This window comes from Marmota monax, unplaced genomic scaffold, assembly GCF_021218885.2.
Source record: "Marmota monax isolate L192 unplaced genomic scaffold, Marmota_monax_Labrador192_F-V1.1 WCK01_AAM20220418_F8-fsc00064, whole genome shotgun sequence".
Lineage (NCBI taxonomy): Eukaryota > Metazoa > Chordata > Mammalia > Rodentia > Sciuridae > Marmota > Marmota monax.
Window position 1 is genome coordinate 10,140,838 of NW_026694542.1, and position 19,209 is coordinate 10,160,046.

Here is a 19,209-nt window from a genome sequence, read left to right on the forward strand (position 1 = left end):
CAGAGAATAACAGATGTGCATAGAGAGGGAGCTACTTTAGATGGACTGGTTATGAAAATTCCTTTGAGTAGGTGACATTTAATTTGAGAACTAATGCAGAAGGGACTGAGGTTAGAGGGAACAGTGGGACAATTCTACACTATAGCCAACAAATAAAAATAAAATATGTAAACAAAAAAATACATCAACTGTATAAAGGTTGAGTTAAAACTTAGAAATAACTGATACTCAGTTACAAACATTAATCAACTTTGACATTGTATCATCTTTTTTTTCCTGTGGTCCTGGGGATTGAACCCAGGGCCTTGTGTACATAAGGTAAGTACTCTACCAACTGAACTATATTCCCAGTCCAATGTTGTATCTTTTCAAGCCTCCACCCCCCTTTTTTTCTCCTGTCTCAAATACATTTGTAGATCGTTGACAAGGTCTTAGCTGCTAAGCAGTGGGCCAGGAGTGCTTAATGGATACAAAGATTCTGAATGGTAAGAATTTAGAGTTATCCAAAGTTCTACGGAAAGGCATTGAAGTTTTAAACAAAGAGTGATATGATCTGAGTTACACCATTAGAAGATAGTTTTAGCATTTATGTGGAAAATGAATGAAGTTAGATGAAGTTGGAAGAGTAGAAGGCAATATCTGTTAGGTGTTTTTGCACGACCTGGAGAGATGGGCTCAAGACACATTTTGAGCATATGCTGATAACTTGCTGATGAATTGGATTATGAGGGCAGAGGGAAAAAAAAGGATATAGGGATGATTTGCAGACTTCTGACTTTAATAAGTGAATAGTAGTTGATCCCACTTACTGAGACTCACAAGTGGGGAGTTTATCTGGTGGAGAATTAAATGTTGAATTTTACATCCAGTGACTCCGGAGGCTGAGGCAGGAGGATAACATGTTCTGGGCCAGCATTGGCAAGTTAGTGAGAACCTCTCAAAATATATTTTTTTAAAAGGGGGTGTTGGTGGTGCTGGGGATATAGTTTAGTAATAGAGCACCTTTGGTTTCAGTCTCTAGTACCTCCCCATTCACATACACACAAAGAATTTAATTTTGCTGATGGTGAATTTGAGATGTTGGTGAGACATGCAAGTGGAGCTGTTAAGGAAGCAATTGAATGTACAAACCCAGAAGTTAGAGGAAAATCTCTGAGCCCAGGACATAAATTTAAGAATTTTCTGCATTGAAGGGGTATCAACATTCAGAGATTGGAAAAAGGAGGACAAGTTCTCAATAGAGATTAAAAACCAGTATCTACTGAAGTAAGTGAGAGAAAATCAGGAGATTATGGAATCACAGAACCCTCAAAGAGGGTACTTCAAGAATAGAAAGAGGTTACCTGTGCTAAGTCCTGCAAAGCTCAGTGAAGTGTCTGCTAGATGAGCACCTCAGGGGATACTGACAAGGACCTGCTGCCTGGGCACATAGAAGCCAATATGAGGTTTTTTGTTTGTTTATTTGTTTGAATTAGTTATACATGACAGCAGAATGCATCAATACTAGGTTTAAAAAAAACATTTATTTATTTATTTTTAATTTTAGGTAGACACGTTATTTTGTTTTTAATGTGGTGCTGAGAATTGAACCCAGTGCCTCATGCATGCTAGGCGAGCATTCTACCACTGAGCCACAACCCCAGCACCCCCAATACTAGGTTTTTGCAAAAAGAAAATTTTATTGCATGGAGTTCTAAGCTCAGATCTGCCTCCTCCCCGTATTAGTCGGTATCAAGTGAACCGACAGGAAGGGAGATGGCAGAAGCTGCTTATTGAGTGGATATCAGGAAGGGAAAGTTTTAGGGTTGTTTTGTAAGTACACAGATAGATGGTCAGTATGCCTCTTCACAGGCTGCGTGTTTTTTTTTCAGGGAAGGTTATAGTCTGTGTGGGGGATTTTGAGCTTTTGATGTCAAAAGGTCATTAATTAAATGGGCTGGCTTCTTTTGTATATATCCATTCTTTTTTTTTTTTTTTTTTTTTGGTGCTGGGGACTTAACCCAACCCAGGACCTTGTGCATGCAAGGAAAGCACTCTTCTTCCAACTGAGCTATATCCTCAGCCCTTTTTTTCTTTTTTTAGTACCAAGGATTGAACTCAGGAGTGCTTTATCACAGAGTTACATCCTTGGCCCTTTTTTTGTATTTTATTTAGAGACAGGGTCTCACTAAGTAGCTTAGGGCTTCATTAAGTTGCTGAGGCTGGCTTTGAACTTGAGATCCTCCTGTCTCATACTCCTGAGCCCCTGGGATTACAGGCATGCGTCACTATACCCAGCAAAGTATGTCCACTCCTGAAAAGTGGGTTTCACTCATGCTGAGAGGACTCTGGAGGCATTTCCGGACAACTTAGCTACTTTGTTATTTAAAGAATTTATGTCTGGGTGTGTAGAGGCCTTAACCCATTTCACAGATACACATTGACTTTGGCAATCCAGTTTAGGAGAAGTATACTACAGATCCCCCTGGTCATTCCTATCTCAAGAACCTACAATGACTGCCTTGCTACCCACATCAGACTCAAATCCCTCTGTCATTTCTCCATTGTCCTCTATCATTGACCTTACCCCTAGTCGACTATTCATTAATTTGTTATACTGATCCATACCTATTTTCAGCTAGGCAAGTACTCAACACAGACTAACATATATTCTGTTTTTTCTCTTTTTTGCTACTAGGGATTGACACCAGGGGGGCTTTAGCTTTACCAATGAATATACCCTCAGCTCTTTTTATTTTGAGATAGGGTCTTGCTAAATTATTGATGCTTTTGCTAAGTTGCTGAGGCTGAACTCAAACTTGCAAACCTTCTGCCTCAGCCTTCCAGGTCATTGGGATTACAGGCATGTGCCACCACACCCAACTGCCTAACTTTTATATTCTATTGCTTTCCCAGGAAACAAACCTGCCACTCCAGCAGGGGTGTGGACAGGTGTCTCAGCCTTATCCCTACTTCTTTGTGCTGAGACATCCATCAAAAACAACTTCCTAGGGCTGGAGTTGTGGCTCAGTGGTAAAGTGCTTGCCTGGCACATGTGAGGCACTGGGTTCAATCCTTAGCCCCACATAAAAATAAAGGCATTGTGTCCATCTACAACTAAAAAAAAAAAAAAAAAAAATTAAAAAAGAAGGAAAAAAGTAGCTACTCTCCTCCTTTCTTTTTTTTAAGTTTTATTTTTTAATATTTATTTTTTAGTTGTAGTTGGACACAATACCTTTATTTTATTTTATTTATTTATTTTTGGGTGGTGCTGAAAATTGAACCCAGGGCCTCGCACATGCTGGACAAGAACTCCACCACTGAGCCACAACCCCAGCGGGGCCCCACCCCCCACTTTCTTCCTTTCTACATATTCCTCCAGGACTCATTTTAAAAGTCACATCACGGAGGCTGAGGATGTTGCTCAGTGGTAGAGCGTATGCTTAGCATGCACAAGGTCCCTGGTTACATAGTGTTCGTTGTTTAATCGGTTCTGCATCATTAGATTGTTTCCTATTTAAATTAGATTTTTTCCCTATTTAAATAAGGCCTAAAATGAGCACTGTGTATATTCTTAGGATAAAATTTTGAAAGTTTATTTTAGTTTTAAGACTATATAATTTAATGGCTATCATTAAAAAAAAGGTAAAACCAGAAAATAACAAGTGTATTATGATAAGGATATGGAGAAATTGGAACCCTTGTGCACAGTTGGTGAAAATGTAAAATGGTACAAACACTGTGGAAAACAGTGTGGTAATTCCAGAAAGAAAGAAAGAAAGAAAGAAAGGAAGGAAGGAAGGAAGGAAGGAAGAAAGAATTACCGTATAATCCAGCAGTTTCACTTCAATGTATATACCCTAAAGAAGGGAAAACAGGAACTCCAACAGTTAGTTGTACACCCAAGTTCATACCAATATTATTTGTAGTAGCTAAAAAATGGAAGCCACTCATTCTCATCGACAAATGAAGAGATAAACAAAATATACTACATCTTTACAGTGGAATATATTCAGCCTTGAAAAGAAAGGAAACTCTGATATACACTGCAACATGGATGAATCTTGAGGACACCACTGTGGACCGTAGTAAATTGAGGAGTATATCTACTAGTAAAAAATTAGCTGGACACACTGATGATGTACATCTGTAATCCCAGTGGCTTAGGAGACTGGGGCAGGAGGATTACAAGTTCAAAACCAGCTCCAGCAATTTAGCAAGGCCCTAAGGAACCCTGTCTCAAAAAATTAAAAAGGGCTAAGGATATGGCTCAGTGGTTCAGCACCCCTGGGTTCAATCCCTGGTACACACACACACATTATATATATATATCAACAAGCCACAGACTGGGGAAAAAATATTTGCAGCTGATATATCTAATAAAGAACTGTTATTCAAAAGAACTCTTTTTTTTTTTTTTTTTTAATATAGGATAGAGCAGCACATTTTTTTTTAATATTTATTTTATTTTTTTAGTTTTCAGTGGACACAACATCTTTGTTTGTATGTGGTGCTGAGGATCGAACCCGGGCCGCACGCATGCCAGGCGAGCGTGCTACCGCTTGAGCCACATCCCCAGCCCTCAAAAGAACTCTTAAAATTCAAGAAGAAAGTGAACACTCTGATTAAATAATGGGCAAAAGATCTGCACAGACACCTCAGCAAGGAAGATATACAGATGGCAAATAATAAGCATATGAAAAGATGATCAACATCATATGTCATTAGGAAATCGAAGATTTAAACTACAATGAGATACCATTATACCCCTATCAGGTTAGAATGTCCAAAATCCAAAACACTGACAACATCAAATCCTGGCAAGGATATGGAATGACAGGAACTCATTTGTTGCTGTGGAAATGCAAAATGGTATAGCCATTTTGGAAGACAGTTTTGCAATTTCTTACAAAACTAAATATACTCTTACCATATGATCCAGTCTTCATGTTTTTTTTTTTTTTTTAAAGATAGAGTGAGAGAGGGAGGGAGAGAGAGAGAGAGAGAGAGAGAGAGAGAGAGAGAATTTTTAATATTTATTTTTTAGTTCTCTGCGGACACAACATCTTTGTTTTGTATGTGGTGCTGAGGATCTAACCCGGGCCGCACGCATGCCAGGAGAGTGCGCTACCGCTTGAGCCACATCCCCAGCCCCAAAGTCTTCATGTTTCTTGGTATTTACCCAAATGAATTGAAAACTTATGTCTTCACAAAAACCTGCACATAGATGTTTATAGCAGCATAATTCATAAACGCCCAAACTTGAAGACCACCAAGGATAAATAAACTGGATAAACTCTGGAGCATCCAGACCAGGGAATATTACTCAGCATTAAAAAGAAACAAGTTATCAAGCTATGAAAAGACATGGGGGAAACTTCAATGGGTATTACTAACTGAAAGAAGCCAATCTGAAAAGGCTGAGTGCTATATGATTTTTAACTATATGCCGTTTTAGAAAGGGAAAAACTATGGGGACTCTTGAAAGATCAGGGGTTGTATGGGGAGAGAGGGATGAATAGGTGGAATACAGAATTTTTAGGGCAGTGGAAGACACTCTGATGTTATAATGGTGGACACAGGTCATTATGTTTTCCAAAACCCATAGAATGTACACCAAACCCACCAAGAGGGAACCCTGTATGAACTATGCACTTTGGGTAATCATGATGCGTCAATGTGGGTTCCTTGACTGTAACACTCTAGTGGGGGGCCATTTGGGGGGAGGCCATTTTTATGGGGCACAGTGTGTAAGTGAGCATGGTTGCTTGTCTCCTTAAACCTCAAGAAATGAATGTTTCTGAAATCTGTAAAAGATAATTTAAACAAAAATATTTTCTATTCTATTAAATACTTTTTATTAAAACTCCTGAATGCAAACCTGAAGACAACCATTAAAACAAATTCTATGTGGGTCACATTTGGCAAAGAGAGTCACTGTAAAACACTTAGACGAGTATGAAATATACTCCCCATGTGGGAGATATTGCTAAAATATTAATTTCCAGATGGTCAAAGTTCAGTATTGACTCATTTGGAATGTGTTACAAATTGAAAGCACTGAAACTTGGAAAACCCAGAAAACTACAATTCTCATTAATTGGCTGAAATTACTAAGTAAACAAGTCATGGAATCAAGCGGACTGGAGTAGTGATAGAGCTCATTTTCTGTCAGAGTATGTGCTGCAGTATTTCCAGCAGGTGGGAGAAGAGAGCTATATAAGATTTAGTACCTTTTTTTTCTTCCCCAAATGAGGTACGGGGGTCCTAAAGGTATAAAACTGGAAACCACTTAGCTGACACAAAACACTCACAGTTCATAGACAAGAAACTGAGCTCCAAAGAGATTACCTGATTTTCTTAAACTCTTCATTAAAATAAATTCCTTGAAACACGTCAGGCTGTGTAAGTTTCATTTATAATTATATTACACTCAACACGAGTATTTAATTAGACATGAAAAAAATATTGTTATGATAGAAAAGCCTTTGGAGTATTTTCAGAACTTTTCTTTCTTTTCTGTTAAAACAAACAAACAAAAAGCCCATTTGAAAGCCTTCTAATGGGAAATCCACAGAGAAAGAACACAGATGTGGGAAGCAAATTTGAATGTGATTCCTCATCCAAACAAAGCTCAGTATTTCACCTTGAATAAATTCAAGTGTTTCACTCTTTTGTAAAATGTAGCAATCGTGTGTACCTGAGAGGGCTATTGCAAGGTTTAAATGAGATTGTGCTTGAAATGCATAGTAGACAGTCTATAAACCTTAATTCTCTTTTCATGAACTCCAGGGCCCACATAAGAGCTGAGGTTGGGTACTTTCATTTATAATAGGACTACCAGATAAGATACAGGACACTCAGTTAAATTTTAATTTCAGATAAATCAGGAATACTCTTTTCATATATGTCCCAAGTTTTACATGGGACAACTCATCCCACAAATGTATTTGTGATTTGCCTGAAATTAAAATTTACCTGGGTGTCCTGTATTTGTTTGCTAACTCTGCCAACCATAATTTAAAAAACAAACAAAAAACCCAAACAAAACAACAACAACAACAAAAACCTCCTGATTAATTACAAAATAAAGAAACACCAAAGCAGTGTTATAAAATTTGTGGTAAAATATTTACATTTTAAAATTAGAATTACAAACCAAGAAATGCATTGTAATTTAATTGTGCTGGTCACCGAACAGTAATAGGATTTACCAGATATTAATTTATTGGACACAGTAGGAAGTGTGTGGTCCAGTGTGGGGATATATGCTTAAAGCTGTGTAACAAATGTCTTCATTCATTTACTTTTGTTCACATGTCTTTGTGATTGTATTGTAATCTCATTTGATGAACACACACACACACACACACACACACACACATATATATATATATATATTTTTTTTTTGGGGGGGTGGTATTTCTAGGGGATTGAACCCAGGGTCTCACAATGCTAGGCAGGTGTTGTTTCACTGAGTTGCAACCCTAGTCCCAAAGATTTAAATTTTAGGCCTTTTGTGACTATAAGGGCCCAGTCAAACAGCACTGTGGACCCCCATGATAACACTTTCTGATAGAACAGTAGAGCTACTTGATTCTTTTAGCTTAGAAACATTTTCCTTGACAAATGTGATAGGCTATTTTATGTGGTTGTACTTTATATATTATTTATTTGTTAATTGGAGAAAAAGAAGAGGAAGTGAATAGTCTGAATGTAGCCAGGAGACAGAAGGACCCAGTTTGTATGCTTCCGGGTACTAGGGGGGCCTCTGCAAAATATTAATATTACCTTTTAACCCCTTTCATCAAGAAGAATTACAGTTTATTATGTTGTCAGCTCATCATATCCCAAGTATTTTTTCAGGTCGATCTGGTCAACATATGGCACCACAAACACAGGAAAGATCAGGCGAGTTTAACGAGGCTGACGGCCTCAGTGTTTGGCACTGTGCTAGAGATACAAATAAAGCCCAAGCTTAAAAAGCTACATGCGTAGGACTTTATTTTTAAAATACATTTATTAAATATTGAATATATAAAAAGAATATTTGCAAAATATACATAAAAATAAAGAATCTTGGATTGGGGATGACTAAGCTTGCCTGGTGGGCACAAGGCCCTGCTTCCATCCACAGCGCTGAAGATAAAAAGACAGAATCATGATGCAGTGAACCCTCATCCCCACCACTCAGTTTAAGAAACTGAGGTGTGGGGCTGGGGATGTGGCTCAAGCGGTAGCGCGCTCGCCTGGCATGTGTGTGGCCCGGTTCGATCCTCAGCACCACATACAAACAAAGATGTTGTGTCCGTCGAAAACTAAAAAATAAATATTAAAAAAACTCTCTCTCTCTCTTTCTTTAAAAAATAAAAGAAAGCAAAGAAACTGAGGTGACCATCACCTCTCAAGTCACCTGGGATTCCCTTCCAGATTCTCTCTTCCTTCTCCTCTCTGAGGGGCCATTATCCTGAATTTGTGCTTATAAATCCTTTGTTTTTCATGAATGATAGTATTACCACATGTGTTAGTATTCCTAATATTCACATGTACACATGTGCTTAAAATTTGAATAGATATGTAGCATTCTACAAAATCATATGTGAAAAATATATGTGCAGTTTAAAAGAGAATAACAAAATGAACACAGGTGAATCTGTTGCCACCCTAGAAAGAAAATATCACTGTTCCTGAGAAGCCCTTGTGTATCTCTTCAACTGCATCTCCTTTCTACATCCCAGAGATGACTATTATCTGGGATTTTATATTGACCATTTTTTATCTTGGTAAAATATACATGACCTAAAATTCACCATTTGAAACATTTTTAAACACACGGTTCTATGCCATTAAGTCCATTCACATTGTTGTACAACTATCATCACCACCTGTCACTGGAACTTTTTTATCTTTCCTAAATGAGATCCCATACCCATTAAACTCTTACTTCCCATTCTCCCCTGTCTCCAGTTCTGGCAACCACCATTCTACTTTCTGTCCCTGTGATTTTGTTGGCTCTTGGAATCAATAAGTGAAATCAATCTCTCTCTCTCTCTCTCTCTCTCTCTCTCTCTCTCTCTCTCTCTCACACACACACACACACACACACACACATAAAGGGGGGGTATATATATATATATATATCCCTTTGTGACTGGCTTATTTCACTTGTGTTCAAGGTCCATCCATGTTGTAACGTATGATAGAATTTCCTTCCTTTGAAAGACTGACTAGTATTCTATCCAAAATATATGCCACAGTTTGTTTATTCATCTATCAGTGAAAACTTGGGTTGCTTCTTCCTTGGTCACTGTGAAGAATACTTCTAAGACCATGAGTGTTTGAGTCTCTACTGTCACTTCATGGGATTTCTGGATCATATGGTTATTCCATTTAATTTTTTGAAAAATTCCTAAACTCGCTGCACCATTTTACATTTCCACCAGTCTTGCACCAGGGCTCCAATTTCTTCACATCCTCACCAACATTTGATATCTTCTGTTTTTTGTTTGTTTTTCCCTTTTGCAGCACTGGGGATTAAACCCAGGGGCTCTATCACTGAGCTACATCCCCAGCCCTTATTATGTTATGTATTTATTTTTTGAGGTACTGCAGATTGAACTCAGGGGCACTTGACCCCTGAGCCACATTCCAGCTCCATATTGTATTTTATTTAGGGACAGGGTCTCACTAGGTTGCCCAGGCTGGCCTCAAACTAGCAATCTTCCTGCTTCAGTAGCCCAAATTGTTGGAATTACTGGTGTGTGCCACCATGCCTGGCTGATAGTGTTTTTTTTTTCCCCCAAGGGGGGCTCACCTGAGATTGAACTCAGGGGCACTCAACCACTGAGCCACATCGCCAGCCCCGCTTTTTAAATTTTTTTAAGTTGTTAATGGACCTTTATTTATATACGGTGCTGAGAATTGAACCCAGTACCTCACACATGCTAGGCAAGTGCTCTACCCACTGAGTCACAACCCCAGTCCCCCCCCCAACACTTTTTATGTTGCATTTTAAGACAGAGCCTCACTAAGTTGCTTACAGCCTTACTATATGGCTCTGGACTCTCGATCCTCATGCCTCAGCCTCTCGAGCCGCTGGATTACAGGTATGCACCACAGTGCCCAGCCCTTTTTGTCTCTTAATGAAACCTTCTGATGAACAGATGTTCTTTAATGTTAATGTAGTGGAACCATCTTGGTACTATTGACATTTTGTGCTGGATAATTCTTTGTGTGTGTGTGTGTGTGTGTGTGTGTGTGTTGTATATGAGGGTCCTGTGCATTATGGGATGTTTAGCAGCATCCATGGTCTCTATCCAATAGATTTCAATAGCATATCTCTGCCTAAGTGTTTTTTTTTTTTAACTTGTTATACATGACAGCAGAATGCATTTCAATTCATTATATAAAAATGGAGCACAACTTTTCATTTCTCTGATTTTACATGATTTAGAGGCGCAATATATGTTCAGTCATACTGTACCTGGGGTAATGGTGTCCATCTCATTCCACCATCTTTCCTGCCCCCATGCCCCGTATCCTCCCCTCCCTCCCCTTTGCCCAATCAAAGTTCCTCCATTCTCCCCCACCCCTGGCCCCAATTATGGATTAGCATCAACTTATCCAAGAGAACATTCAGCCTTTGGTTTTTGGGATTGTCTGCCAAACTTCTGACAATCAAAAATACCTCTAGATAAAGTCAAATGTCCCCTGGTGGATGTGGGGAGTTGCCCCTGGTTGAGAACCAGTGGTTTGTGCTTTTTGTCTCTTTTTAAAGAAATCCTCCCCTACTCTGAGGTCATAAATATATTCTTTTATTATCTTAAAAATGCCTTATATGGTAGTTTGACCTTTCACATTTGGGCCTCTGATTCACCTGGTACTAAATGATGAAAAGTAAGCGCTGCAATTTTATTTTATTTTTCTGTATAGATACGCAAAGTCCTAGTGCTATTTATTACACAGTCCCATCTTTCCCCCTGACTCCCTCTGTTGGACAGAGTAGGGCTGTGTAGGCAGGTGTGTGTTTCTGGGCTCTCTATTCTTTTCATTGTTCTATTTTTCTGTCCTTGCTCCACCATGACACCACCTTAATCACTGTCAGTTTTTTTTTTTTTTTAAGAGAGAGAGAGAGGGAGAGAGAGAGAGAGAGAGAGAGAGAGAGAATTTTAATATTTATTTTTTAGTTTTCGGCGGACATAACATCTTTGTATGTGGTTGGTGCTTAGGATCGAACCCAGGCCACACACATGCCAGGCGAGCGCGTTACCGCTTGAGCCACATCCCCAGCCCCACGGTCAGTTCTTAAGGAGGCAGATCTGGAAGGGAAGTCCAGATCTTATTTCACCTTGGCTGTTCCTAGCCAATTGTTCTTTCATTACGTTTTAAAATAAGCTTGTTGAGGGGCTGGGGCTGTAGCTAACTGGTAGAGCACTTGCCTCGCAGGTGTGAGACCCTAGGTCCGATCCTCAGGACCACATAAAAACAAATAAGTAAATAAATAAAGATATTGTGCCCATCTACAACTAAAAAAATAAAAAAAATAAAAAATTAGCTTGTCAAAATTTTTACAAATTCCATGGGGATTTTGACTGGGATTATATTGAGTCTATAGATCAATTTTGGGAGAACTGACACTTTTATAAACTAGAGTCTTCAAGTCTGTGAACATAGCATAGACCTCTAATTTATTTTAGTATTTTAAATATCTTTTAATCAAGTTTTATAATTTCTCCCCATAGAGGTCTAGCACATCTTTTGTTAGATCTATTTCTGGGTACTTTGTATTTACTCTCTTAATAAAGGATCTCTCTCTCTCTCTCTCTCTCTCTCTCTCTGGACAGGGTCTCACTAGGTTGCCTGGGTTGGCCCTGAATTCCTTGTTGTAAGGACACCTTTATTAGTACTGGGGTGCTTAGCCACTGAGCCACATCCCCAGCCATTTTTAATTTTTTATTTGGAGACAGGGTCTTGCTAAGTTGCTTAGGGCCTTGCTAAGTTGCTGAGGCTGGCTTTGAACTTATGATCTTCCTGCCTCAGCCTCCCAGGCCTCTGGGATTGTAGACATGTGCCACCACATCCAGTTTCTTTCTCTCTTTTTTTCTTTCAGTTCTGGGGATTGAACCCAGGACCCTGTGCATGCTAGGCAAACACTGTGCCACTGAGCTACATCCCCAGCCCTGGGTTTTATGATTTTTGACTGTGAACTTTTATGTATATATATATAATTTTGGTACTTGGGATTTTACTCAGGGGCACTTTGCCACTGAGCTACATCCCAGTCGTTTTTATTTTTTATTTTGTGACAGGATCTCATTAAATTGCTGAGACTGGCCTTGATCTTGCAATCTTCCTTGCCTCAGCCTCCTGAGTTATTGAGATTATAGGTATACCATACAGTGCCCAGCTTATTTTTTAAAATTTTATCTGGGGGGCTAGGGATGTGGCTCAAGCGGTAGCATGCTCGCCTGGCATGCATGTGGCCCGGGTTCGATCCTCAGCACCACATACAAACAAAGATGTTGTACCCGCCAAAATAAATAAATAAATTAAAAATTAAAAAAAAAATTTATCTGGGAATTTTTTGAGGCCTGATAGGTATGTGGATTCTTCTAGGGGAGGATTGCATTTGCTTCTTCTAGATTTTAGGTATTTAGGACATTATTATTATTATTATTATTATTATTATTATTATTATTATTATTATTTACAGTGCTGGAGATTGAACCCAGGGCTTCCTTAATGCTAGGCAAGTGCTCTATCACTGAGCTATAACTCCAGCCCAGGACTACTTTAAATTAAATTCTCTGCTGGAGGCTTTCCAGATTATCAAATTAATACAAATCTTGGCTAAAAACAGTTTATATAGCACAATATGCTTTTGGTTACACATTTTCAGGACCTATCTTCCTTCCTTTCTTCCTTTCCTTCTTTTCCCCCCCATTTTCTTATAGTACAAGAATCAAGGCAGTCCATTTTGTTTGCAGGCCCTCCAAGTAGAGAGGTTAGATTTATTTATTTGAATCTAACAGTAAGGGTGGTCTTATCTGTATGGGAGGGTGTCACTCAGAATCTCCATCTTGAGCAAATCCTGACTTAATCTCCTGTCTTTGGAGGTTTTTAAGGTCTTAAAATCTTAAAACTAACTGGTTTGCCCATTGCTCCATTTGTCTTTCTGGTTCCTACTGACACTTGGGTTTGGTTGAATATTCCTTTTTTTTTTTTTAATTCATGTATTTAGAAGAAGATGCTTTCAGTATTTTACCCATAATTTTTAGTTGTTTGCAGCAGAAGGGTTAGTTAGGATGCCTGGGTCAATTATACTGTCTGAAATGGCAGTCAGCTCACTTTATTTTTCAATAATATCCTTGAAGTTTCTTTAGAAAATTCTCAGGCCTATATCTGCATAGGCTTCCAAACCTTTTTACATCTCCTTATATTATTCTTCTCTTTCGATATCCTGTCCTTTAAGTATGACACATACGCAGTGAATTTTAACATGTGAAAATGATATCTTTGGCTGATGAAGAATTATGTAATGGTAGGTGGAGAAAAAGACTTCAAGGGCAGCTGAGGTCTATAGTGTTCAGAAGTTTTTTTTTTTTTTTCTCCTGTTGTTTTCTCTATGGCTTAAGATTTGATTTTGAAATACTCCTAAATGGTCCTATTGTTTATTTTCCTTGTTAACATTTCTGGTAAACACAACAGTTTAATGTTTATCAAAGGAACATTTTTAAGGACAGCGTGATCACATTGGATGGCCTCCATTTCCAGCCTGTCTGGTTTTGAAGCACATAATAGAAACATTTTGAGCATCTGACTCTCCACATTTGGTCAAGTATCATGCTTTATTTTCTGTGAATGCACTGATTATTGCAGCAAGAGTCAATAATACATAGCAGAGAGGACAGGAGACTCCACCTCACTCCTTCCATTTTTCAGCTCAAAAAGGCCTTTCTCTTCTTCTGTTTCCTAAGGCCTGGGGAAGCCATCTCTCCTTCCTTGAAAGCAAACGTAGATGGAATTTTCCTTGTCTCTTTCTCAGTAGCATCTTCTCATAAGACTCCCTCAATCTCCATGTCCAATAGGACATCCCTTTCTCCTTTTTAAAATTTCCTTCTCCTACTTCTTGGATATCTCTCTCTCTCTCTCTCTCTCTCTCTCTCTCTCTCTCTCTCTCCTCTTGGATCTCTTTTAGTATATATAGTTTTAGATGTAGATGGACACAATACACTAATTTAATTTATTTATTTCTATATGGTGCTAAGGATCGAACCCTGTGCCTCACCCATGCTAGGCAAGCGCTCCACCATGGACCACAACTGCAGCCCTAAGATCTCTTTTCTTTCACTTACTCCTTAAATGCCACGCTCCTCAGGGCTGTGTGAAACCCTTTGCTCCTCTGCCTCCTAACACTCACAGCCACCAGTGCTCCAGACACTACTTCATGATAACGACGAACAGAGATACTTCTCCAGCTCAGCCTCTCCCATGAGCTCCAGACCTCCATATCCAACTGCCTGCTGGACTCCTTCCCCTGGGTGCCCCTCAGGCTTCTCAACCCAGTGTGTTCTAAACTTATTTTCTTCTCATCTCCCCACCTCCACCAATATCTACTTCTCTTGCTGTTTCTGTTTAAGCCATACCTGGGAATCAGACCAAACCTCCATCCATCCATCCATCATCCATCCATCCATCCATCCATTCATTCTCCATTGCCTTACAAGGCCACTGCCTCAGTCCAGGCCCTCATCCTTTCTTGCCTAGGTCACCATATTTGCATTTTCAGAGGCTTCTCCACCTCCCATAATATTCTCCTCTAACCCACTCTCCACACTGCCTGCAAGGAACCTCCAGAGAGATTGTCCTAGAGTGGAAAGCTGATCTCTTTTTCTTGCTTAAAACTTTTCGCTGATTTAAACCAGGGGAAAATTTAGAATTGTTCATGGTACTATGCCATTTTACTGCCATCCCCATCATGGCCCCTGCCTCTCCTGCACCCAACCAAGTGTTCAAGCACAGTGAATTGCTCACTGTTCTAAAGGCCCAGACTCTTGCACACTGATCTCCTGGGTTGGGAATGTCTTCTTCTTGCCACCCACCTCTCAGTCACCTCATTCCTGTTTGTCCTTCCAAACTCTGCCCAAACATCACTTTCTCTTGAAAGCCTCCCCTGCATCTTCTCTCTTTCCTGGTCTGAATTTTTGCACATTATTTGCAAGTCATCCGAACACATTTATGTCTTGGAACATATTTGTCAGTCGAGTGGAGCTCAATCCATGGAATTGGAGGCTCCTTGAGGGCAGCAACAACTTCCAGTTCTCTTAAGGATGTTTTGGCACCTAACACAGTGCCTGCGCCAAAGGATTATTTTTTTCTTTCCCCCCCCCCCCTTTTTTTTTTGTGGGGGGCGTACAGGGGATTGAATCCATGGACATTAACCATTGAGCCACATCCCCAGCCTTTTTTTATATTTTAGTTAGAGACACGGTCTCGCTGAATTGCTTAGGATTTGCTAAATTGCTGAGGCTAACTTTGAACTTGCAATTCTCCTGCTTCAACCTCCCGAGCTCTGGGATTATAGGCATGCGCCATTGCGCCAGGCCACAAGCATCTTGATTGACTCTTGGACCCCAAGTTGCTCTATAGATATGCTGTGTGATCTTGGGTAAGCTATTTAACCTTCTTACATTTTAGTAGAGAAAATATGACCTTTATAAGGATTATGAAATAAAGGAGATAAAATGCTGTGTAGATCATATTTCACTGCTTTTCAAATGTGAAGGACATTATTTTTACCACTTTTATGGGCTGCTTCGATTTGCGTGCTTTAGTAAAAACAAGTGCTCTCGGTTTCCTGCATCTCTGGGATCCTCTCTGCCCCACCAAACGCCCTCTGTCTCTTTGCGGTTCTACCTCCCTGTTTCTTTCTCTTCTGCCCACAAATCCCTTCTCTCCCCGATCTAAAAGCAGGTCTTCCTCCTGCCCACTTCCCTGGGGAGCAGCGGCCTCCTCTCTTCTCCCTGTGGCTGCCAGAGCCCTTCCAAGAGTTGGCTGCCTCAGCTCTCACCACCCACCTCTGTGTTCATCCGCTCAGTCTGGACCCCGCCCTCGGCTCTGCGCAGCCTCATGGGGGCCTTATGAGGTCTCCCCCACTGCTGCTGGGTCCCAGGCGCTTCCCTTGGCTCCCTCACTGGACGCTGGGGCATCGCCTCCCCTGCTTGAAATGCCCCTGCTTGGCTGTCCGACCCTGAGCTGGCTGGGTTTTCCTTTTCCCTCCCCAGCAGTTACCCTCTCTTCCCATAACAGCTGGCGTTCCCAAGGCTCTGTCCCTGGCTCTCTAGTTTTTCCTCTCCCTACTTAGTGATCTCACCCACTCCCTTGGTTGCCACTAGAACCTCTTGGCACACGCCTCCCTGGCTGGTGCGGCTAGTACCCCACTCCCTCCGGAGCTGTGACCCCGTGTGTCCAGCTGCTGGCTGGACAGTTACTTTTGGTGGCCCTGTCCAAAGAGAAAAGCATCCTCTTACCGCCTTTCCCCACGCACCCACTTCTGCTCCTGTTTGTGTTGTTTCTATTAATGGCCCCATCATTCTCCAGTCATGGATTTGCCTAGTTCTTGTTCTCCTCCCCAGGCCAAGTCCTGTATCCGCTCATTGAAATTCCTGTGGCTCTCCACCTTGACTTCCCCCCTCCCTGCAGAAGGGCTTCCTGACCTCTCCCTAAACCACCTCCTCAGTTATTGCAGATTTTGGCTTTATTTATTCTCTCTCTCCCCCAGTGAACATTTATTGAGCACCTACTATGTACAAGGCACTGGGAAAATAAGAAACAAATGTGCTGCAGGCCCATGCCTAAGTTGTTGAGAGCCTACCCTGGCAATGACAGTGACTATGAATGCATAGGGGGGCCTTAGCAGGTCCCCTGGTCTTTCCCTCACTCCCAATCCATGTTATCTGCTGTGCCACATGAACATTTCTGAGGCCCAGTGACAATGTCACCAGGCCCCTTCCTTGACTCTCTGCTACTGTGTAAGTCCTCTGCGTGTTTGCACAGGCCCTCACATAATGCCCCAGCCAGCTTTTCCAGGGCCACCTCCAAGGCTCTCCTCTCTTCCTCTCCACCAAAGCCCATGCTCTGCTTGCTGTTCTCTGAAACCATTTTGCTCTTGCCCCTGGGACTTTCTTCTGATAATTCTCTCCCCACCACCACTGCCTGTCAGAGCCTAACCATGGATCCAGTTATATCAGTAGGTATAACTCTTTCCTCTGAAATTTTTCCCCCTGTCATTCCCTGATTCAATAAGCAAACTCTCTGCAGGAGACACAGAGACTCAACACCACCCCTAGCAGTGCACAGTTAGCAAATGAACCTCAAGAGCTGTCTTCACCAGCAGCAAGGCTCCCAGTCCCATAGAAAGGGTCAGACAGCTCAGAGCAGTCACGGGGCATCTAAGACTCATTGAAGAACACAGATGGGACCAAAGCTAGCCACCCTGTGTGAAGTTGTCACCAGTGTCTCTGTGAGCAGGAACTGTTGAATAGAACCCAGTGCAGGGACATAGGTCTGCTGGGCATGGCCAGGTACAGAAAACTGCTGAGTTCTGGAAAACATTCTCCCCTGCGCCCCCTCCAGTGAGCTCCTGATCCCCGGCCCACAGTGCTGCTGTTGCCTCCCATGATGTGCTATATTTACTTCTGCTGTGCCAGTTGGTATGTTGTCTTCCAGATCCACTTTCACAGCTTCCACATCCACGATTTAACCAACCACAGACAGAAAATATTAGAAAAAAAATTGTCTGTACTGACATATGCAAACTTTTGTTTCTTGTCATCATTCCTAACAACTTAATATGACAATTATTTCAGGGGGTGGGTGAACCCAGGGGCACTCTACCACTGAGCCACATCCCCAGCCCTATTTTGTATTTTATTTAGAGTCAGGTCTCACTGAGTTGCTAAGTGCCTCGCTTTTGCTGAGACTGGCTTTGAACTCACCATCCTCCTGCCTCAGCCTCCCAAGTCTCTGGGAGTACAGGCGTGCAACATTGTGCCCAGCTAATATGACAACTATTTACATAGCATTTGCATTGTATTCGGTATCATAAATCACCTAGAAATGACTTAAAGTATTTGGGAGGATATGCCTAAGTTATATTCAAATACTGCACCATCTTATTTAAGGGACTTTGGCATCCTCAGATTTTGGTATCTGTCAGGATTCTAGAACCAATTCTGCATCAAGGGACAATTATATTTTGTTTTTTTCTCCTCAACCTGACTCCCAAGTTCCTTAGGACAGAGACCACAAGCCCTGCAACCAGAGAGAGATTATCAGCATTTGTGGACTTGAATGCAGTGAGACTCCTTCTGGGATAGAGGGATACATGGCAGGAACCATGGCCCAGACTTGGTGCTGTCCAGGGTGACTCACAGGGTGGTTTACAACACATGACAGCCAACAATGTAACAAGTTCTTCCTGAGCAAGCTCAACTGGAAAGAACTGGCTAGATGAGGTCTTACAGCAGGTTTCCTTTCTGGATTGGTTGGTGTCACTCGGGGTAGGTTGGTGTTACACAGAATAATATGCAGAAGGGGGTAGTTCCACGTACCCAGGGACAGGGCCTGGCAATGTGGGGCTCCCAGATGGGCATTCCTGGACTTAGCAGACAATGACTATGCCCTCTCCACAGTGTGCTAAAAAGCTACAGCAAGTCAGGGAAATGCTTTATTCCCTTTGGAGGTGCTATAAATCTTGTAATGTTTCTATCTCAAAGAACAACAAGATATTTTCTTGGTAATCTTTCACCTAGAATCATAATTTTGAGAGATTTAAGAGCATCCTTATCTCTTAGAGATACATACTGAACTATTCACAGATGAAATGACACCATGCCTAACGTGTGTCATGATGACCCAATAAGGGAGAACTAGTAGAGGTGGAGAGGGGACAAGAACAGCCCTAAGTTGGTGATTTCTGTAACTTGGCTTCAGATACATGGCAATTCATGGTGCTAGCTGGTGGTACTTGTGTGTATGATTGAAATTTTCCATATTAAAAGTTTTGTTTTATTTTTTCAAGCACAGATTTTAGAGCAGGATTTGAATTCCCTCTCTTTTTTTTTTTTTTTTTTTATTCTGGGTGACCTTGTTATGTAACCAGTTTAAACTTTAATAATTCCTGGCTCACTACTTTGTTGCAGTGTATAAAGTCCTCAGGGCCAGGCCTGG